Here is a 23505-nt window from a genome sequence, read left to right as displayed (position 1 = left end):
ATGCTTCCTTGATAGCTTCAAAGTGAGACATTTGCTGCACCGTTTCCTTTAGAAGAAAAGAAGAAGGGATTTAGTATCTCAAAGGAATTTAGAAAATAGCCTTATTCTGGAAAATGCCCGAACCCAGTTTATGAAAAAAGAACCACTATAAAGGCAGGGAACTCCCTTTGATCGAAGAAATCATTAATATCAGAATAAAAGTTAGAAATCAGCAGCTATGTCATTACTTCTCGAGTATGCCCAAATTTGTCATTTTAGGGACTAACGACAAATTCTTTTCTCATTATTTTCTTTCTCATTATCATTCTTTTTTCAGTAATGATACTTGGTAAAAAAAAATACACATTTTGCTTTCAGGTGAGACTCAATATCACTACCTTCATTCTGATTTTTTGAAATGATCTAGAAGCATTTTTATTTTCCCTTAATTTTCCCCAGAGTCATAAGGAAATGTCAGATTTCCTTTTGTTGGGCAGCCTTGCAAAAAAAAGACTCTTGAAAGACACGAAGAGAGAGCTGGGAAGGGGAGACACTGTGCACATGGCCTAAAGCACATTCCACCTTTTCATTCAAACGCTGCGGCCCATGCACTTTTGCTGTCGTGTCTTGCCATCTGCGTCCTTATTATCATTGGGAAAAAAAGCAAACTCAGGGTCAAGCAACTGAATCTTTAGATGTTAGATCAGTCTGGGTCACGCTTTAACCTTTGTCTGATTTAAAAAAAAAAAAAAGAAAAAAAAATTATATAAAAATAAAAATAGTCCAGGATCTCCTTTTATATAGCAAACCAATGATCTTGGTTGCTAAGGATACCTTTTCACCACAAATATATAAAGTAGGCAGACTTTGACAAAAGATTAGCAATACTGAATGGAATCTTACAATGAGGCTGCCTGTTTCATACTGTTTTTCTTATGGCTGAGTGTTGTTTTAAAATGGTATTACACTTATAAATGGCATCACCAGCTCAACTTGTTCAAAAATAATTTCAGGAACCTAATAAATCAACCTTAATAAAATCAAATTCTGCAGCCTAGCCTGCAAAACTAGAATTTCTGCAGTTAACACTAGAATTTTTAGAATTTGTAAACAGTTCCAAGTGAAGTTGAAACCGGGACTTAATTTACCACACTGACTGCCTGAAAAGCTAAAATTCACTACATTCTGCTAACTTGAGCTTCATTTCCTGCTGCCTGGTCACAGCCTAAGAGATCATTCCACACAAAAGGAAAAGGAAGAGGGGAGAGAAAATCATTGCAATGCTAGTTCTCTTTCTGTACATTATATATGGACTTTATTTCTTGGACCACGAGAAATGAATCCTTAAACGTGTCAAAACAAGAGTAACAAGCTACAACTAGTAGCTTATTAGAAAATTGTCAAAACAAAAGACTAAGAACCTACAGGTCATCCAGAGCATGCTACCACTCTGAGAAAGTCTATGTGAAAAAAAAAAAAATTGGCATAAGAAAAATGCTGGAAGTCACATAACTCATGAGATTCACATATCAAAAAAAAGATTCATCAAAAAACACATTGCGCCAGGTGCAGTGGCTCACACCTGCAATCCCAGCACTGTGGGAGGCCGAGGTAGGAGGATCACTTGAGGCCAGGAGTTTGAGACCAGCCTAAGGAGCATCACAAGACTCAGTCTCTACAGAATTTTAAAAATTAACCAGGCATCTGCAATCCAGCCTGAGCAACAGGGAGACCCTGTATCTCAACACACGCGACATACACACATATACACATGTTGAACAGTATGTCTCTCGTACAAAATAGAAAAAAAAATAATTCTTCAAAGTGTGAGCATTACAGAGGAGGGTGCTTTCAAGACAATGTCATCAGAACCCTCCTGAATAATGGAAGTCGGGATTCAGAAGATGAAGAGAGTTGCCTACATGGGACCAGGCAGATCAGGAGCACAGCCACCCAGATCCACTCTTTTTCTATTTCACACCAGTATCAAGGCCTCCACTACATCTCTCTCCATCTAGCCACCAGTGGGCCACGCACAGGCTTCCCTGGGGCCCAGCAAGCAACATTTTTAATAAAAATTGAGCCAACATTTAAAAATAAAAACATCTGGCCGGGCGCAGTGGCTCACACCTGTAATCCCAGTGCTTTGGGAGGCCGAGGCGGGCGGATCATGAGGTCAGGAGATCGAGACCATCCTGGCTAACACGGTGAAACCCAGTATCTACTAAAAAAAAAAAAAAAATACAAAAATCAAAACATCTTATATGAAACAAAGCCCAGATTTCCTGCTCCTATTAAAATGAGAGGCCACACAAGGCGGCTCACCCCTGTAATCCCAGCACTCTGGGAGGTCGAGGCAGGTGGATCACTTCAGTCCCGGAGTTCAAGACCAGCCTGAACAACAAAGTGAGACCCCATCTCTACAAAAAACACAAAAATTAGCTGGGTGTGGGGGCACATGCCTGTAATCCTAGCTACTTGGGAGTCTAAAGTGGAAGGATTGCTTGAGCTCAGGGAGGCCGAGGCTGCAGTGAGCCAAGATCTCACCACTGCACTCCAGCCTGGGCAACGGAGTGAAATGTTGTCTCAAAAAAAAAAAAAGCTAATCTGATGGCAGTGAGCAGCAATCTGCCAGAGCTGTGCCCCCATCCCCTGCCCCGCCCACCCAACAAACTAGAACAAACTAACCCTCAGTTTTCCAAACGTTTCAAAGACATGAATCCTGGAAGTATCCACATATGATTCCTCTGTTGAGGTGAAACCTCATCAAACTATGTTTAATCCCTCCAGAAATGAATCCTCCATGATTTGTTTTTAAGATGGAATGTCAGCAAACCACTGCATTTTCAACATATGTGCATTAGGTGATATGATATCATAAGGTCCAATGTCAAGCATGTTTTCCTTTCTTTTAAAACTTACTGATGAATTTTATTTTTCATAAAAGTCAGGTATGTTATTTACAGTTAGTTCTATACTTATAGACAGTTACTAGAATAAAAGATGAAACATATGTATTATTACACATACACCATATATATTATCAAAATGAGTTTTAAGTTTTCTGCTTTTTGGGTTTTTTTCTTTTTTTTTTTTGAGACAGAATCTCACTCTGTCACCCAGGCTGGAGTGCAATGGCGTGGTCTTGGCTCACCGCAACCTCTGCCTCCTGGGTTCAAGAGATTTTCCTGCCTCAGCCTCCCAAGTAGCTGGGATTACAGGTACGTGCCACCACATCCAACTAATTTTTGTATTTTTAATAGAGATGGAGTTTCACTATGTTGGCCAGGCTGGTCTCGAACTCCTGACCTTGTGATCCACCTGCCTTGGCCTCCCAAAGTGCTGAGATTACAGGCATGAGCCACCAATCCCAGCCTCTACGTTTTTTTTTTCCTCCTGGCTACAAAGATGCAGAAAACTTTCTAAGTTCTCAATGACACTAGTTCATTTTCTTTTTTATTGACAATCTTTAAAACCACTGTTTCCATTTTCAGTTAGTTCATTTATAAATTCTCAGAAGCATGAAACCAACTCATTTTCTCGTCACTAAAAGCTTCCTAAGTTTTTTTTTTTTTTTTTCCTAAATTGCTACTTTCAGGCTGGATGTGGTGACTCACACCTGTAATTCCAGCACTTTGGAAGGCCGAGGTGGGAGGGTCACTTGAGACCAGGAGTTCGAGACCAGTCTGGGCAGCATAGCAAGACTCTTTCTCTATTTTTAAAAAGACAAAAATTAATTTATTAATAAATTGCCACTTTCAACCAAACTGAAAATATCTCCTCTTTTACAAACCAGCCTGCTACGTATTCTGGGCGAATACGGGAAGCCTGGCATTTAGCTCAATCTCCATAGAAAAGGATAATGCTCTACATTATGAAAATAAAGGTGTTCTCACTTAACCCAGGATGAACAGGCTTGCCCTATTCTACTACCACTGTGTTACTTACAATATTAAGCCTCACTTTGAAAAAATGTATGCATTAATTTAATAAATGAGAAAATGAATCACCGAAAATGTTAATATAATGCATGATTTACTGTATTACAAATAAATTGGGACGGCACAGTGGCTCATGCCTGTAATCCCAGCACTTTGGGAGGCTAAGGCGGGTGGATCACCTAAGGTCAGAAGTTCTAGACCAGCCTGGCCAAGATGGTGACGCCCCATCTCTACTAAAAATACAAAATTAGCCCGGTGTGGTGGCACATGCCTGTAGTCCCAGCGACTCCAGAGGCTGAGGCAGGAGAATCACTTGAACCTGGGAGGCGGAGATTGCAGTGAGCTGAGATCACACCACTGCACTCCAGTCTGGGCAACAAGAGCGAAACTCCATCTCAAACACAATACACACACATATATTGGACACTCCCCATGCTTCAGTTACACCAATTCCAAACAAAACTCAGCAGCAAATCTTTCTTCTTCTAAACCAGGTTCATGTTTGAAGTAATAACATGAGGGATGTAGGAATAGCTTTTGCCCAAAGTGCTTCCCCCAAAAGAATACTGAAATTACTTTTCCCATTAAAAATTCTATGAATGATGATTTATCTTCCTTCTACCAATCATCATTAAAAATAGCTCATTTAAATTTTTATGAAGTAACTTAGAAATCTAACTGCCAAAAACCCTGAAGAGAATGAAGATACGTTCCACTTTGAATGACAGCACCTAATGAAGTGTTACTCTTCTGTGTAATGAATAGAGCAGCCAAAAGTCTGACACAAGCTATACTGTTGGCTTCAGTCTCACACCCAACCCAAGAAGAAGGCTCAGCCTTCCTTGGCTCTATCCTGATCCTCTATGGCTTCTCTGGGGGTTCCTTCCTCATAATCTCACTCTTGCCCTCCATTCTCTTCAAGGCTACTCTGAAATTTCCAAAGGACCCAGGGGGAACCGACCAGACAGTTTTGTATGAAATTCCTCAAATTCTAATCACAGATGTATTTATGGATAGACAGAAAACCTGTGGTGGGTTCATGGTGAGAAGAAATGTTACTGTAGGAGGTGGAATTCTAAGATGTCCCCCAAGATTCCTGCTCCCTGGTGCACAGGCTCCGTGTCACCCTCTCCCCTTGAGCATGACTGTGACTTGAGCCTATGATGGGACAGTTACTCTCATGATTATGTGACATCCTGTGACCAGTGGGATTTTGCACATGTAATTAGTGCCCCTTAGCAGCTGACTTTGTTGTGTGTGAGTGTTCTGGGGGGGTTTTGGGATTTTTTTTGAGACGGAGTTTTGCTCTTGTCGCCCAGGCTGGAATGCAATGGCACGATCTCAGCTCACTACAACCTCCACCTCCCGAGTTCAAGTGATTCTCCTGCCTCAGCCTCCTGAGTAGCTGGGATTACAGTGCCTGCCACCACGCCCAGCTAATTTTTGTACTTTTAGTAGAGACAAGGTTTCGCCATGTTGGCCAGGCTGGTCTCGAACTCCTGACCTCAGGTCATCCGCCCGCCTCCACCCCACAAAGTGCTGGAGTTACGGGTGTGAGCCACCACATCTGGCCTGTGTTTTTATTATTATTATTATTATTAGAAAAATTGTTTAATTCATTGCCAACATTTTTTTAAATGGGACACTTCACCTCCTTTGTTGAAAATATCTGGTACCCTGGCCCAGCATTCCTGTGCATCCACAGCTGGCTGGAACAGTCCCCATACCTGGAGCCGTGCTCTCCTGTAGGCCACAGTGCTGCTGGGGCTCTACGGTAGGCATCTGTGTTTGAAACCCTGAGCATCAGCCATCAGACAGAGGCTGACCCAGTTGGAAGGTGTTATCGCCATCCCTTGAGGGCCCCAAAACTTATCTATCTCAGATATAAGAACTTGGCTCCCCACCACCCCAATGGGGAGATAAGGGCCTGGAGGACAGAATGGCAATCCACCTTTGTTAGAGGAAACCCTGCACTGTAACTGTTTTAAATAACGTATGCCCTACCCCACCCAGTGCCTGGTGGGCTGCCAGGATACTCAACTCAGAATGGTGGTGTCTTCCAGCTTCTGCTGCTGGCTGGCAAAACTGTAGTAGTTGTCGGAGCCCAGGACCCACTTCTTGGTGTAGTCTGCACTTGTTTGAGTGTGTTGAGGAAGAGGATCCAGGTGCCCTTGGTGAAAGGGATTTTCTCGCAGGCCTTCTCAATGCACCCAGCCATCTCATCTCTGATAGCATCAAGCAGGATGTGGATGAAGGTGCAGCTCTTGGCAGGGATGTTACCCTTGGCCAGGAACACCTTGTTGTAGCCGCCCTCCATCAGGTAGGGCTCCAGGGACACATAGTGCTTGATGTAGACATTGGTCTGGATGCCCTTGGCAGGCAGCCACTCCAACTCCATGTGGAACTCAGCCACCCAGTCCTGGGACAGCAGGAAGAGGAGGTGGAGGCCTAAGAGCTGGTGCATGTGGGCTGACTTGGGTAGCTGTTAGCAGCTGACTTTGAATCGATCAAAAGGAAAATTATCCTGGGCGGGCCGGACCTAATCAGGTGAGCTCTTCAAAGTCCCTGGGCCCATCCTGAAGGAGAGATTCAGAGGATGAGAGAGATTCTTCCACTGGCCTCACAGGAGCAACTGCCATCTTGGAGAGAGGACCACAGGGTGGAAAACCACAGGCAGCCTCCAGGATATGAGAAGGGAGCCCAGTTGGCTGGCAACAAGAAAGCAGAGACCACCATCCAACAACCCTTAAGAACTGAACTCTGCCAACAACCCATGAGCTTTAGATGAAGACCCTGAGCTTCAGGTGAGATTGCAGACCTGGTCGAAACCTTGAATTCAGCCTTGGGAGACCTTGAGCCCAGGACCCAGCAAAAACATGCCTAGACTCTTGACCCTGGAAATGTTCTTCCATCTCTGAATGTGATCGCTCCATTTATTTAGATCTTCAATATTTTCAATAAGGTTTGCATTTAGTTCTGTAGCTAATTCTAAATGTAACTGGGTTTCATGTTCATTACCAGTCCTTTATGCCACCATCTCACCATCTCTCATTTCTTAAATTCTACATTTTATCTAAATTTCTATTTTTTTTTTTTTTAAGACAAAGTCTCACTTAGTTGCCCAGGCTGGAGTGCAGTGGCACAATCTCAGCTCACTGCAAACTCTGCCTCCTGGGTTCAAGTGATTCTCATGCCTCAGCCTCCCAAGTAGCTGGGCTAACAGGCATGCACCACGACGTTCAGTTAAATTTTTTTTGTTTGTTTCGTTTTGTTTTGAAATGGAGTCTGGCTCTGTCACCCAGTCTGGAGTGCAGTGGCATGACCTCGGCTCACTGCAACATCCGCCTCCTGGGTTCAAGCAATTCTCCTGCCTCAGCCTCCCAAGAAGCTGGGACTACAGGTGTGCGTCACCACTCCCGGATAATTTTTGTATTTTTCATGAAGACAGGGTTTCACCATGTTGGCCAGGATGGTCTCGATCTCTTGACCTCATGATTCTCCCACCTCAGCCTCCCAAAGTGCTGGGATTACAGGCATGGACTCTGGGCTAATTGTTTGTACTGTTAGTAGAGACAGAGTTTCACCACGTTGCCCAGGCTGGTCTTGAACTCCTGACCTCGAGTGATCCACCCACCTCGGCCTCCCAAAGTGCTAGGATTACAAGCATGAGCCAGAGCCCCCAGCCAATTTTGATTTATCTCTTGATGAACTGGGATATATCAGAGCTTTTGCACATATAATAACATATTTCTTTAGTCTTCTCAAACAGATAACAGTTTGGCCAAGCATAACCTCCTCTAAATGTACACGTTTCTCTACAAGCAGTGATGGCATTGATCTGGTTTTTTTCCAGCATTCACAGAGGTCTAAGCCTCTGTTTTGTTCCTTTCAGGCAACCTGTTTTTATCTGCATGGGCTTTGGCAGCACAGTATTTCTTCTCTATCCGTGAAGAAGGGTATAATTGCACTGAACCAATGGTCGTTATGTGGTGCTATGTCACTGTTAGGTGGAGTACACAGGTCTTGGAACCCAAAGCATAGAAGTAGTGGCTGTACCTGCAAGTTTAGACGCTGCTGGTCCCCAGGTCCTGGTTCCCTGAAAGGGTAACACTTCTTCCAAAGGACTAAGTAAGGGGTTCCACTGAACCTAGAGCTTCAACTGCCATTTGGGGCTTCTCATGCCAGTGAATCAGAAAGCATGTGGGAGTTATATACTAATGGCAGCAGTTACCCCTGGTTATCCTGAGGAAATAAGATTGCTTTACCTAATCGAGGCAGGGGAGAGTACGTCGGGAACTCAGGGATTTGCTAGGCCCTCCCTTGTTTCCCTACATAGCAACCACGCCTGGCAAGAACACAGGAGTTAAGGGCTCAGGTCCCTCACAGGAAAAAGTCTGGGTTTCCCACTAGACAAGCAATGGAGACTAGCAGAAAGATTAGCCAAGCGCAAGGGGAATTTAGAATGGGGAACGAGGGAAATGGTGAATATCAGTTCCAATCTGGGTACCAACTGCAGCAGAGGAAGCTGCAGCGTGAGCTTCCTGCCACTCTGTTGTAAGTCTAGCTTTTAGAAATTTTGATTGTTCATCCCAGAGGAATTGGTGACAGAATGCCATGAACCAATTGTGGGGCATGAATGAATCCGAGTGGTGCAAATGCTGGAAAATAGTGACGCCCCCAATGTGGTACTCATATCTCCAGCCTCTTAATGCAGTCAGTCTGACTTCCAGCTGCTAACACCCATGCCCCCTACTGCAAGCTGGAATGCCACCAAAATATGCCCATGGGAGCAAACTTTAGCCAGGTGACTGACACCAGCTAGGTGACTGACAGAGGGAAGCGTACACAAATATGCCCCAGTTTCCTTGACTTTCAAGTGAGATAAAGTTGAGCTTCCTGGCAGGGCATGGTGGCTCACACCTGTAATCCCAGCACTTTGGGAGGCAGAGACGAACAGATCACCTGAGGTCAGAAGTTCGACACCAGCCTGGCCAACATAGTGAAACTCTGTCTCTACCAAAAATACAAAAATTAGCTGGGCATGGTGGCACGTGCCTGTAATCCCAGCTACTCGGGAAGCTGAGCCAAGATCGTTCATGAGAATCGCTTGAACCCAGGAGGCAGAGGTTGCAGCGAACCAAGATCACACCACTGCACTCCAGCCTGGGTGACAGACCAAGACTCCGCCTCAAATTAATAAATAAATAATATAAAGTTGTTGATCTTTTACCATATCATTTAACATGTATAAAAATACAATATATTTTGTATATAAAATATGCATGAAATAGATTTATTTATTTATACATACACATACAACATTTTTAGTGACATAAAACAATTTCTTACATTTCTTGACTCATAGCTCGGCTGGGCATTTCCTCTGCTGGACTTGCTCACGTGGCTGCAGTCACCTAGAAGGCCATTTGGGCTGGAAGGTCCAAGAGGGACAAATTCCCACGTGCAGTGAGTGGTTGGTACTGCTGTTGGCTGGGTGCCTCAGTTTCCCTCCGTCTCAGTCTCAGGGGAGGTTTCATAGAGGGAAAGTAAAAGCACAAAGCCTCTTAAGGTCTGGGCTCACACAACATCACTTCTGCCATGTTTTTTTGAAATTGGTTTTATTGAGGTGTAATTTACCATGAAATTCACTCATTTGAAGGGTACAATTCAATGATATTTTTAGTAAAACTACAGAGTTGTGCAATCATCACCACAATCCGGTTGTAGAACGTTTTCTTCACCCAAAAAGATTCTTCATGCCCGTTAGTAGTAAATCTCCATTTCTACCCTCAGCTTCTGACAACAACTAATCTACTTACCATCTTTAGAGATTTGTCTTTTCTGGACAGTTCTTATAACTGGAAGCATATAATATGTTGTCTTTTGCATCTGGATTCTGGCTTCTTTTACTTAGCATAATGTTTTTGAGGTTCATCCACATTGTAACATGCATCAGCAGTTTGTTCCTTTATATGGCAGAGTAATATTTCATTGTATGAACATATAACATTTTCTTCTTGTTTGTTTGTTGTTGTTGTTGTTGTTGAGACCGAGTTTCACTCTTGTTGCCCAGGCTGGAGTGCAATGGCACGATATCAGCTCACTGCAGCCTCCGCCTCCCGGGTTCAAGCAATTCTCCTGCCTCAGACTCCCGAACAGCTGGGATTACAAGTATGCACCACCAAGCCCGGCTAATTTTGTATTTATAGTAGAGATGGGGTTTCTCCAGGTTGGTCAGGCTGGTCTCAAACTCCCAACCTCAGGTGATCTGCCTGCCTCAGCCTCCCAAAGTGCGGGGATTACAGCCATGAGGCTCTCTTCCCGGTCAGATCACATTTTCTTTATTCATCTACCAGTTGATGGACATTTGGATTGTTTCCAGTCTTTTGTCATTACAAATAATGCTACTATGGGCCGGGCATGGTGGTTCACACCTGTAATCCCAGCACTTTGGGAGGCCAAGGCAGGTGGATCACCTGACCTCAGGAGTTCAAGACCAGCCTGGCCAACATGTGAAACCCCATCTCTATTAAAAATACAAACAAAAAAAAAGTTAGCTGGGTGTGGTGGCACATGCCTGTAAATCCCAGCTACTTGGGAGGCTGGGGCAGGAGAATCACTTTAACCCAGGAAGCGGAGGTTGCAGTGAGCTGAGATCTCATCACTGTACTCCAGCCTGGGTGACAGAGTGAGACTCCATCTCAAATAATAATAATAATAATGCTACTATGAGCATTCATATACAAGTCCTCATGTGCACATATATTTTCTCTCGGGTAGATACCTAGGAACGGAATTGCTGGATCACATACTAGGAACATTAATTGTTTTCCAGAGTGGCTGTGCTATTTTACATTCTCACCAGTAATGAAAGTTAATCTAGTTTCTGTACATCATCTCATCTTTTTTATTCTAGAACAGACTCCATCTCCCCAATTATTTTCATGAAATTAAGTGTTTTAGGCAACCTGGCTAGTTGCATTGCATTAGTTGATGCAAAAGTCATTGTCGTTTTTGCCATTACTTGGTTTTGGACTTGCTTATGTGGCAGTCACCTAGAAGGTCATCTGAGCTGGAATGGCCACATAAGCAAGTCCAAAACCAAGTAATGGCAAAAACCGCAATTACTTTTATACCAACTAATGCAATGTCCCACATTCCAGATCTGACTTTATTTCTTTGTGATATTGTTTGGCTTGTTTCTCTATCCCCTGTATTTCCAGGAACTGGAAGTAAGACCTAAAGACTTCGTCTTATTCAGGTTAACATTTGCATCAAGAGTCATATACTGCCTGATTGGTCTACTATTAGTAATTTTTAAATTGATTGCTGTATTGGGGTAGTAAAAGCCAGATGTCTCCATTTTAAAGATATTTTTGCCCTTTGAAATTAGCAAGTAACCCATGGGAAAATGCCATGCCTATTGCCAAAAAAATAAAATAAAAACAGGAAAGGGTGTCTTAGATAACTTACAAAATATTAAACCTGATAATGACAATTGAAATTAAACATGGGACAGGGACTCAAAAATGAGGACTCATACCTATAGTGCCAGCTGCTCAGGAGGCTGTGGTGGGAGGATCACTTGAGCCCAAGAGTTGGAGGCCATGGTGACCTATGATCATGCTACTGCACTCCAGCATGGACAACAGAGCAAGACCCTGTCTAAATAATAAAAATAGATTATTTTAAAGAACCATATGTGTACTTAGCATCTGTAAGGAATCAAGCAGTACAACTGAGTACTCATTTGGCCCTGAATTTTCTGATAACCAAAACACAAAGCAAAGATATTTAGTTAGAGGGCCAGGCGCAGTGGCTCACACCAGTAATCCCAGCATTTCTGGGAGGCCGAGGCAGGTGGATCACCTGAGGTCAGGAGTTCAAGACCAGCCTGGCCAATACGGTGAAACCCTGTCTGTACTAAAAATACAAAAATTAGCTGGGCATGGTGGCGGACACTTGTATTCCCAGCTACTCAAGAGGCTGAGGCAAGAGAATCGCTTGTACCCAGGAGGCGGAGGTTGCAGTGAGCCCAGATCGCGCCTCTGCACTCCAGCCTGGGTGACAGAGTGAAAATCTGACTAAAAAAAAAAAAAAATATATATATATATATATATATAAAGTTAGAGGGCTCACTTCCAAATGGAATAAGGTACATGAATTGTTTCATAGAAGTGAACTGGACTTCAGCAGGAATTTCTCACAGGGATGCTTATATAAATACCTCGAATAAGGTAGTGAATAATTATTCTAATGAATATGAAAGCCCAGACATTTGTACACCTTCACTAAAGAACCAGTCATCTGTATCTGAAAAGAACGACCTCCTCCACCAAACATCCAGTTTCATGAGGCAGACCCCAAAGAGTGAGAAAAGGAGATACCTGTCATTCCTGTGGGATCAATTAAAGCAGCTTTAGTAACTAGTGAAATGACAGATGTTACAAACAATTTCGCCTAACAGTGTTTTTTTGGTTACTTTTATATTGATATTTCTAAGGGAAATAGGATTACACATACACACACACACACACACGCCCACAGAGAGAGACAGCGAGAGTCAAAAATTATTTCTAGAATGGACACAGTGGCTCACACCTATAATCCCAGCACTTTGGGAGACCGAGGCAGGTGGATCACCTGAGGTCAGGAGTTCAAGACAAGCCTGGCCAACATGGCAAAACCCCGTCTCTACTAAAAATACAAAAATTAGCCAGGCTTGGTGGCACATGCCTATAATCCCAGTTACTAGGGAGGCTGAGGCAGGAGAATCGCTTTAACTCAGGAGGCGGAAGTTGCAGTGAGCCAAGATCACACCACTGCACTCCAGCCTGGGCGACAGAACAAGACTCCGTCTCAAAAAAAAAAAAAAAAATTATTCCTGGTCACCTAATATATTACAGTCAGGTAACAGACACCCTAGAACACTAGACACATATAACTCCCACAAATCTTCTTTCACATTGAAATTATTCCTTTCTCTCTCTTTCTCCCTCCCTCTCTCACCAGATGTCACAAGCAAACTTCTATCAAATGCTGAGTTGCAACCACCTCGTAGTGGTGAGTGAGTAAATGTCAGTCTTCTGTGTTGTGAGTAGAAGAAAACACACGTCGGCCGGGCGCGGTGGCTCAAGCCTGTAATCCCAGCACTTTGGGAGGCCGAGACGGGCGGATCACGAGGTCAGGAGATCGAGACCATCCTGGCTAACACGGTGAAACCCCGTCTCTACTAAAAATTACAAAAACTAGCCGGGCGAGGTGGCGGGCGCCTGTAGTCCCAGCTACTCGGGAGGCTGAGGCGGGAGAATGGCGTAAACCCGGGAGGCGGAGCTTGCAGTGAGCTGAGATCCGGCCACTGCACTCCAGTCCGGGCGACAGAGCGAGACTCCGCCTCAAAAAAAAAAAAAAAAGAAGAAGAAGAAGAAAACACACGTCTTAGGCCCCAGACATGCAGACGGCAGGATTGCGAGTGTTGGGAAAATGGAGGAACGTGATTTATATTCTTGCCAGAGACAAGCCTGTCCTGCTTCCTCAGGGGTGCCACCAGAACCAATTATTTCTCTCAAAAAACAGCTTTGGATCCACTCAGAAGGGCTTTGTTGATAAATCTATATCATAAAATATGGAAGAAACACATTTGTCTTCAAAGTGCTGAAATTGTAGTTTTTAGAGTCCAGACAAACTGAATTTCAGCTTTATTGCTCACTAAGTAGCCCGGAGTTACTAAGGGCTCAAATTTTCTGCTTCCACGTCCTTGAAACAGGGATGGCATCTATCTCCCAGAGTCGTTCTGAAGAATAAAGAAGATAAAGTAAAGAAAGTGCCAAGCACAGTGTGAGCGATTCAAAGATGGCAGCTCCTGCACCTCAGAGCTCCCAGCGCCTTTCTGCAGCCCAATGGGTGGAGCTTGTGCAGCAGAAAGACCTCAGGAGGCAAGACAGTGGCTCTTTGTGAAGAGCTGAGCAAGCCGTTGACATAAACTCTGCTAAAAGCTGGACTGGAGAAAGGCTTAGGACTGAGGGTAGCGGAGCTTTCCACGGCTTTCCCCATAAATATCTGCCATTTCACCTGCACGTCTTAGGGTAGATGGAACTACTGCCGCCTAAGGAAAGCCCAATGCACAGTGCGTTCCTAGTGCCAGAGCAAAGGGCAACATAGCACGAGGGAGTCACACACCTTCCACTGGCCCAGGCCCCAGCTCCGAGAAGACTTTGGCCATTTAGCCTATGGCTGGGGCAGGAATGCAGGCCAAGCTGCCGCAAAAGTAGGAATTGAAGGAGGAAGGATGAAGTCTTTGGCACAGTAATCTCACCGACGAGTAAAACCTGCCTTGGTGAATATTCTGGGCTCACAATCAAACTAATCACTCCTCTTCCCAGAAGAAAGAGAGAGGGGGCTGTACCTGCTTCCTCCAACACTGGCCAGAGTGGAGAAGCAGCAGAAGGCCCTCATCTGTTAGCTGTGGTGGAAACTACGTAGAAGGGCCTGGCCCTAGCAGTCCCTTTGGCCATTAAAGGATTCCTGATTGCCTCAAAGCCCCTGGCTTTTCAGTACATTGTGTATTAGTGAGTTTATTAGAATTATTTAGTAATGCTGCCAGGCACGGTGGCTCACACCTGTAATCCCAGCACTTTGGGAGGCCAAGGCGGGTGGATCACCTGAGGTCAGGAGTTTGAGACCAGCCTGGCCAACATGGCGAAACCCTGTCTGTACTAAAAATACAAAACTTAGTCAGGCGTGGTGGCGGGCACCTGTAATCTCAGCTACTCAGGAGTCTGAAACAGGAGAATTGCTTGAACCAAGGAGGCAGAGGTTGCATTGAGCTGAGATTGCACCACTGTACTCTAGCCTGGGCAAGAGCAAGATCCCGTCTCGAAAAATATATATATAAATAAAAATTAGCCAGGTGTGGTGGCATGTGCCTGTTATCCCAGCTTACTCTGGAGGCTGAGGCATGAGAATCTCTTGAACCCAGGAGGCAGAGGTTGCAGTGAGCTCAGATCAGCCTGGCCAACATGGTGAAACTCCATCTCTACTAAAAATACAAAAATTAGCCAGGCATGGTCGTGGGCGCCTGTAATCCCAGCTACTAGGGAGGCTGTGGCAGGAGAATCGCTTGAACCCAGGAGGCGGAGGTTGCAGGGAGCTGAGACCATACTGTTGCACTCCAGCCTGGGCAACAAGAACGAAACTCTGTCTCCAAAAAAAAAAAAAGAATTATTTAGTAATGGAAAGTGCTAACTCTTTGGGGGTGGGAATAATTAGTACTGTTCTGTTAAAGGCTGAAACTTGTTTTATACATGCAAAAACTTTGGCAGAGTTCTTTGTTCCTCAAGGAGAGTGTCACTGGCACTTGGGAGGGGTAGGGGGACAATATTTGGTTGTGCCCAGATCCCATACTGGCAGAGAATTTAGCATCCCTGGTTCTAAGACACTAAAGGCCAGCTGTACCTCCCTATTCATTATGACAGCCAGAAAGGGCCCCTGTGTGGTTCCAGATGTCCCTTGGAGGGTTAACCCCCCACCTTATTGAGAATCACTGGCTGATGGGCAGATGCTCTTGCTAAAAATAGTTAATCAACAAGTATCAATTTATTTTTGTAGCTATTGGTCTACAAAACGATTTCATGATATTTATTTTTCTGTTTGCTAAGTTAGCAAGAATAAGTACCATTTATGTAACAGTTTTACATATTTTATTAGCTAACACATAAAGCACTTAATATCGTGCTCAGCAAATTCTGAGCACTCAGACAGCTATAATTTTCTTACAGTACCATTATTAGTTATACTTGACTATTAAATATTTGTGAAAAAGGAAGACCAAAAGTAGCAATATTGTATACCATTTTGAACTTAAATTTCCCGAGAAGGACTGTTTTCATCTTTTCCAATTACTGCATTAGCACTATCATCTCCCCAAGGCTCAATTTCCTTACCTATTAGGTAGGAATGCTAGTAAAGACACTGTGGGGTGATTAGGAAGCTTAGCTGAGCTATGTGTGTGAAGGATCAATGAAATCAATGAATGATAGCATCTAAACATACTTCTCCTGGGTTATCTTAAAAGGTATATGGGGAAAAAAGGTAGAGATAGGGGAAAAAACAAACAAACAAAAAAACTCAGATAGCTTCAAACATTTTGATGTAATGAGGGTCCAACCAACAATACACATTAATATACATTAATAATGTATATTAATGTGTATCCCAGTCATCTGGGAAACTTGTTACAGTGCAGATTGTGACTCAGTAGTTCTGGTGGGGGGCACCTAAGATTCCCCATTTCTAACAAGCTTCTAGGAAGAGATTTTAGAGTCCAACAGAGCAGGATTTGTACTTGATTCAATCAATAATTATGTGACAAGTTATTTTTGAAACTGTTTCCACATGAGTAAAATGGTGATAATACACGTCTTACATAATCAGTATGATAATTATATAATACAGCATATGTAAAGCAATTAGCGTATTGTAGGCACTCAGTATAAGTTCTGCTTTCCCACCCAGAAGAAAACTACTAGAGTTTTAAAAAGATTTATCAAAATAACAAAATTCCATTTCATTTTGGGTGGAAAAGTGACTCATGAGGTTGGAAAAATGCCTACTTTTTCTTCAATTTTTATTATCATTATCTTACTCTTTGATTTAATAATGATCAGACGCACTTTTGAAAAGCAACAATATTGAGGGACAGAATATATTTTACAAAGAAAAATGATCACTTTTAATTTGGTCTAAAATAGTTACCTCAAAATGAAATAGGTAAAGAACGACTGATTATTAAATTGCCGATTTCTTTTCAAAAAGTAGCCCTTCAATTCTATATATTAATTTACAGTGTTATCAGCTCACAACAATAAATTTGCTTGGCCAAATGGTTTTCATTTGAGTCAGGCCAGTATTCCCAGAAAAATCGTCCATAGGTCCAGCCTCTGCACACCAGGATTCCTGTGGTTGAAGGTTAAAGCACCCCAGTGCCAATCCTAGTGCCCATTTCCTAAAATTCTTAAGCAAGTTAATGAGGGCTTAAGAGGTCATCACATTTGTTCCAGAGATCTGAGAGTTCTAAACGCACAGCAGAAAGAAGTATGTGCACATTAAAGCAGGCCAAATGAGACTAACCAGAAACATGGATCAGGAGAAATAACATCTTCCTGATGTCAGGGAAGGTCAGCCCGGCCATCCCCGTCACTTACTTTTCCAGAAGAGCGAATAAGGAAGTATCTAAAACGTTGGTTCAGGGGTGTTGTTTGTTTTGGCTTGGTTTCCTAAAATTGTTCCTTTGTAAACCGATCTGATGAAAGCCCAAGAGGAAGTTTAGAGGGTCACAATTTTTGCATTTGCTGCCCCTCCTATCACATTTCAGAAGAGGAAGTTTAGTCAGGAGGAAATGAATTCCTGCCTGGTGTGGTGTCTCACAGCTGTAATCCTGACACTTTGGGAGGTCAAGGCAGGAGGATGCCTTGAGCCCAGGAGTTCAAGAACAGCCTGGGCAATATAGCAAGACCTCATCACTAAAAAATAAATAAATAAAATATAAAATAAATAAGAACCTCATCACTTGCCCAGGGAGCTTGAAAGAAAGTGATTCCACAGTGGCCGCATTACTGTTACAACCAGGGTGAGAGAGGCCTTGGTCTCACCTGGACTGGTGGACAACATTTGTAAAATGGAGAGACGAGAGGAAGAAATAAAAAGTCATCCAGATGTACATGGTGATCTGACTGCTGGAATGAAATTAAGTAAGGGTTAAAATCTACTGAAAGAGCTGGATCGGGCCAGGTGCAGTAGCTCATGCCTGTAATCCCAGCACTTTGGGAGGCCGAAGTGGTCAGATCACTTGAGGTCAGGAGTTCGAGACCAACCTAGCCAACGTGGTGAAGCCCCGTCTCTACTAAAAATAACAATACAAAAAAAAATTAGCCCAGAGTGGTGGCAGGTGCCTGTAATCCCAGCTACCTGGGAGGCTGACGCAGGAGAATCACTTGAATCCAGGAGGCAGCAGAGGTTGCAGTGAGCTGAGATCACGCCCCTGCACTCCAGTCTGGGTGACAGAGTGAGACTCTGTCTCAAAAAAAAAAAAAAGAGCTGGATGATTCACAAAGACAAATCTAAGGAGGAATTAATTCAAAGGGCTAAGTGGCTGGAGAGAGCTGTCAAAGAACCTGTCAAAGAAGTTCAGAGTTCATACAGATTTCCCACTTTGAGGATTCAAATAGAAATTGACAAGAAAACATTCACTGGGAAATTTGACAGGGATCACATGACCTGAGGAAACGAATGTTACCAGGAGTTTTCTGCTGAGGAGTCTCATTAGAAACCATCCTAGGACAGATTGATAGGAAATTCTATGACAGGGGAAAAAATGCAAAAAAAAAATTTTAGAAAAAATGCCCAAAATACAAACTACCACTTCTTGCAAGTTGAAACGTAGCAAGAAACAGCATTCCCTGTGTTTTGTGAGATCTGTGCTTCTAGTCAGGTTTCGATTTTTCAAAAGAAATCTGAGGGTTAGAACCACAGCAATTTATCACAGCAACCAAGGTGTGAAATGAGGCTGCAGACATAGGTTGGAGGCAGGTCCTGGCCATGCAAAGAATTTCAGTTTTACCCTACATGCGACTGGAAGATTTTTAAATGTTAGGACTGCTTGGTTATTTTTCTTTTTTTTTTTGAGATGGAGTTTTGCTCTTGTTGCCCAGACTGGAGTACAGTGACTGGTACATATTAGGCTTTCATAAAATATTTCGTGAATGAATGAAAGGGAGTAATGTAGCTGCAGGACAGGTTTTTTTTTTTTCGGGGGGCGGGGGTGGTTGTTGTTGTTGTTGTTGTTGTTGTTTGAGACAGATTCTCCACCTGTCGCCAGGCTGGAGTACAGTGGAGTGATCTCAGCTCACTGCAACTTCCAACTCCCTGGTTCAAGCAATTCTCCTGCCTCAGTCTCCCAAGTAACTGGGATTACAGGCACATACCACTATGCCTGACTAATTTTTGTATTTTTAGTAGAGACAGGGTTTCACCATGTTGGCCAGGATGGTCTTGATCTCCTGACCTTGTGATCCATCCACCTCGGCCTCCCAAAGTGCTGGGATTACAGGCATGAGCCACCACACCCAGCCAGGCTAGCTTTATACTAGAAAATAATGAAGCAGGCCGGGCGCGGTGGCTCAAGCCTGTAATCCCAGCACTTTGGGAGGCCGAGACGGGCGGATCACGAGGTCAGGAGATCGAGACCATCCTGGCTAATACGGTGAAACCCCGTCTCTACTAAAAAATACAAAAAACTAGCCGGGCGCGTTGGCGGGCGCCTGTAGTCCCAGCTACTTGGGAGGCTGAGGCAGGAGAATGGCGGGAACCCGGGAGGTAGAGCTTGCAGTGAGCTGAGATCCAGCCACTGCACTCCAGCCTGGGCGACAGAGCGAGACTCCGTCTCAAAAAATAAAAAATAAAAAATAAAAAATAATAATGAAGCAGCCCAGGCACAGTGGCTCACACCTCTAATCCCAGCATTTTGGGAGGCCGAGGCGGGTGGATCACCTGAGGTCGGGAATTTGAGACCAGTCTCACCAACATGGAGAAATCTTGTCTCTACTAAAAATACAAAATTAGCCAGGAGTGGTGGCTCATGTCTATAATCCCAGCTACTGGGGAGGCTGAGGCAGGAGATTCGCTTGAACCAGGGAGTCAGAGGTTGCAGTGAGCCGAGATCGTGCCATTGCACTCCAGCCTGGGCAACGAGAGTAAAACTCCATCTAAAACAAAAACAAAAACAAAAACCTGTCCTGCAGCTACATTACTCCCTTTCAGCATTCACTAAATATTTTGTGAAAGCCTAATATGTACCAGTCACTGTTCTAGGCTGTGAAAATAAACTGCTGGACCAGACACACAGGGCCACATCCACTGCTACCCTGGATGGTGTCTTCAGACCATGTTTTTAAAGACAGCCCTTCTGGTCGGAAAGTGGAGGCACACTAGATTTAAGCCCATGCACCCACCTCCGCTAGGTGTCCTTGCACAGAGCACGACCTGTACAAATATTTATATGTGCCTGAACAAATGACTTGACTTCAAGGGACATATGTTTCGATAGGAGCAGATAGACTACAACCAAGCAAAACGCAAGATAACTATAAAGGATGATGTGACCAGGAAAAACGGCAGGGGAAAGACTGTCATAGATAGGATGGTCAATAAAGTTTCTCTAAGGAGATGGCGATTCAGCTGAGACAAGAAGTACAAGAAGAAGTCAGCTGTAAAATAAGCAACGAAAAGCATATTCTGGTAAATGAGAAGAGCCCGTGCAATGGCCTTGGAGCAGGCATGAGTTTGACATCTTTGAGGAACAGAAAGGAGGTTGGTGTGGCTGGAGAGCCCTGACCAAGTAGAAGAGCAATATGGCATGAAGCTGGAAGTGGGTAAAATTCCCGTGTTATGTGGGTTTTGACAAATTGCAGGGCCTATGGGACGTGAATTTACAGATGTCCAGTGGCCATGGCTGTGGAATGGCAGTGCACACAGTGACTTCACATGCATCAGCATAAAAATGTCATTGAATCCCTGGGTGAGAATAATACTCCCTAGGGAAATAAGGACTGTGGACAGCACCTTCAGGAAGGTAAAACTTCAAGAGGCATGATAGAGGACAGTCAGTATAATATCAGAGAGTAAGAGCTCAACCTCTGAACACCAGTGTCTCTGGGTTTGAATCTGTTACTTTCTGTAGAACATGGACAAACTATTTAACTTCTCTGAGTCATGGGCTCATCATGTAAAATGGAAATTTAAAGTACCGATGTCATGAAGTCATTCAGAGGATTACACTGTAAAATGTATGCAAACTAGTACAGTGCCTGGCACTTAGGAGGGGCTCAGTAAATGGCAAACAAGAACTCACACAAACACACAAATACACACTCCCATTTAAAACAAACAAACAAAAAAAAACAGAAAAAGGGACTTTTAAAGAGGAAGAATAAGAGTCTGGAGAATAGTGTCACTGAAGCCAATTGAAGAGAGAGTCAAAAGATGAAGATTCACTAAATATTTCATCATTCACTAAATATTTTGTGAAAGCCTTCTATGTACCAGTCACTGTTCTAGGCTGTGAAAATAAACTGCTGGACCAGACACACAGGGCCACATCCACTGCTACCCCGGATGGTGTCTTCAGACCATGTTTTTAAAGACAGGTGGCCCACACCTGTAAGCTCAGCACTTTGGGAGGCCAAGGCAGGAGAATTGCTTGAGCCCAGGAGGTTGAGACTATGAACCCTGAACTCCTGGACTCAAGAGATCCTCCTAATTCAGCTTCCCAAGGATGTGGGACTACAGGCATGCGCTGCCACACCTGGCTTTTTTTTTTTTTTTTTTTTTTTTTTTTTTTTGGTAGATATGGGATCTCCCAATCTTGCCCAGTTCATCTCAAACTGCTGGGTTCAATGGATCCTCCTGCCTCAGCCTCCAAAAGTGCTGGGATTGCAGGCATGAGCCACCACACCTCGCCTATAGTTTTTAATCCACAAGCTTCTCATAAAGAAAATAAAATGACCATAAATGTAAAGGAACTGAGCTCTTGCAAGGAGTTTTTGAAGCTAGCTCTTTGGAGGGTACATTTGTAGTCTGAAACTTTTCTGGAAAAAAAAAGTAGGAGTTAAACAAAGGGAGTGGGTATTTGTAGTCCAAAGCCAGAGGCATTGTTATCTCTTTCCTTGAGGGTTCAAGGACTAACACAATGACAGAAAAATTCCCTCCCAGTTCCGCTCTATTATCATTTTATGTCATTTGTTTTGTGACGGAGCCTTTGTTGCAGACACCCTCTATGCCCATGGATAGGAAATTAATAATCCAAGGCCATTTTCAGAATTTTTGGTTCCAGTAACCCTTCTGAATCATACACCTGGCTCTCCAATATTACCAATCAGCCATTTTAAAAATTATTTAGAGATAAAAGAGGCTGTCGTGGCTCGTTGCAGAATGACCCTGACTTCATCTCCATTCAACAAGTGCTGGGACGTAAACAGCACACACATCAGATCGGTTTTATCACTATTCTGGGAAACACATGAGATAGGCCTGAATATGAAAATGAAGTCATTTTCAAGGTCACTATTTCAATCAAGGAAAATTTTGTTGAAGTAAGCTGATTGTAAGTAAGTTTTGACTAATGGTATCAGCCTTCTCTCTCCAACAGGCTCCATATGCCATAAATTATTCACGTATGTGGATGAGTTATTCTGATTTTCATGATGAGATTCTGGCTACTGTGCCATGTTCAGCTCATCCTGAATTTATTCTGACAAAAGAGTTCTCTTACCCTGGATAGGGCACCCTGTCCCCTGGAGAGACTGTTTTCTCGTGTAAGCTCATCTGGCAAGCTGCCCGTGCTCCCACGTCCCACTGAGCCCGCTAACAGCACTGCCAGTTTTGACCACAAGGTGGCGCCCGCAGAGCGCCACAGACGCTGCACAGCTATGAACTCAACTCCAGCCCTCAGGGAAGGCAGCTGAGAAAGAGCTAGGGCGGCCCGCCCATTTCCCAAAAAGAGCACTGAGAACCCAGGAAGGTGAGGACCTAGCCCAAACTACACTGCTAGTTTGGAGGAGACAGAACCATGCCTCCTGATATGGTTTGGCTGTGTCCTCACCCAAATCTCATCTTGAATTGTAGCTCCCAGAATTCGCACGTGTTGCTGGAGGGACCCGGTGGGAGACAATTGAATCATGGGGTCGGTTTCCCCCATACTGTTCTCGTGGTAGTGAGTAAGTCTCACGAGATCTGATGGTTTTATATAAGAGGGTTCCCCTCTCTGTCGGCTCTTTCTCTGGCCTGCCCGCCGCGTAAGGCGTGCCTCCCCGGCTAGGTGGAACTGTAAGTCCATTAAACCTTTTTCTTTATAAATTACCCAGTTTCGGGTATGTCTTTTATCAGCAGCGTGAAAACGGACTAATACACCTCCTCACTGTAAAACCCGAGTTCATCCGGCCAAACTAAAGTGGTTTTCAAACCAGAAACAAAAAAACAAGCAACACCACTTTTCTTAGTGAAATTTTGTTGATAAAATATACTTTTTTCACTGCCCCCATCCACCCCACCCACGCCCCCACGTCTCAACAAATGAAAATGGAGTCGCCCTGATTGAAAGAATCATTCCTGAGGCATCGCTGAAGAATCACCAGGTTCCTCAGAAGAGTTTGAAAATGATTGATGAGGCTGGGTGCGGTGGCTCACGCCTGTAATCCCAGCACTTTGGGAGGCCCAAGGCGGGTGGATTGCTTGAGGCCAGGAGTTTGAGACCAGCCTGGCCAACATGGTGAAACCCCATCTCTACTAAAAATACAAAAATTAGCCGGGTGCTTATGAGACCAGCTACTGGGAAGACTAAGGCAGGAGAATTACTTGAACCTGGGAGGTGGAGGTTGCAGTGAGCCAAGGTCCCGCCACTGCACTCCAGCCTGGGCAACAGAGGGAGACTCTGTTTCAAAAAAAAAAAAGAAGAAAATGATTGATGGAGTGGAATAAACTCTGAGCCAGAAGCCCTCAAACGTGCTTGTCGTATTGAGGTTCTCTCTCTGGT

The 23505-nt window shown here is 43.9% G+C and overlaps 1 pseudogene; it reads right to left on the bottom strand.

Annotated features, from left to right (window-relative positions):
- Nucleotides 1–5956: 5956 nt before the first annotated feature.
- LOC117064254 lies at nt 5957–22298 on the bottom strand (annotated as a pseudogene).
- Between the last annotated feature and the right edge of the window lie 1207 nt (nt 22299–23505).

The sequence above is a fragment of the Trachypithecus francoisi genome, unplaced genomic scaffold (assembly GCF_009764315.1).
Source record: "Trachypithecus francoisi isolate TF-2019V2 unplaced genomic scaffold, Tfra_2.0 Lachesis_group19, whole genome shotgun sequence".
In the NCBI taxonomy this organism is placed as follows: domain Eukaryota; kingdom Metazoa; phylum Chordata; class Mammalia; order Primates; family Cercopithecidae; genus Trachypithecus; species Trachypithecus francoisi.
Note: the sequence above shows the minus strand (reverse complement) of the source record. Positions and strands in the feature narration are given on the sequence as shown.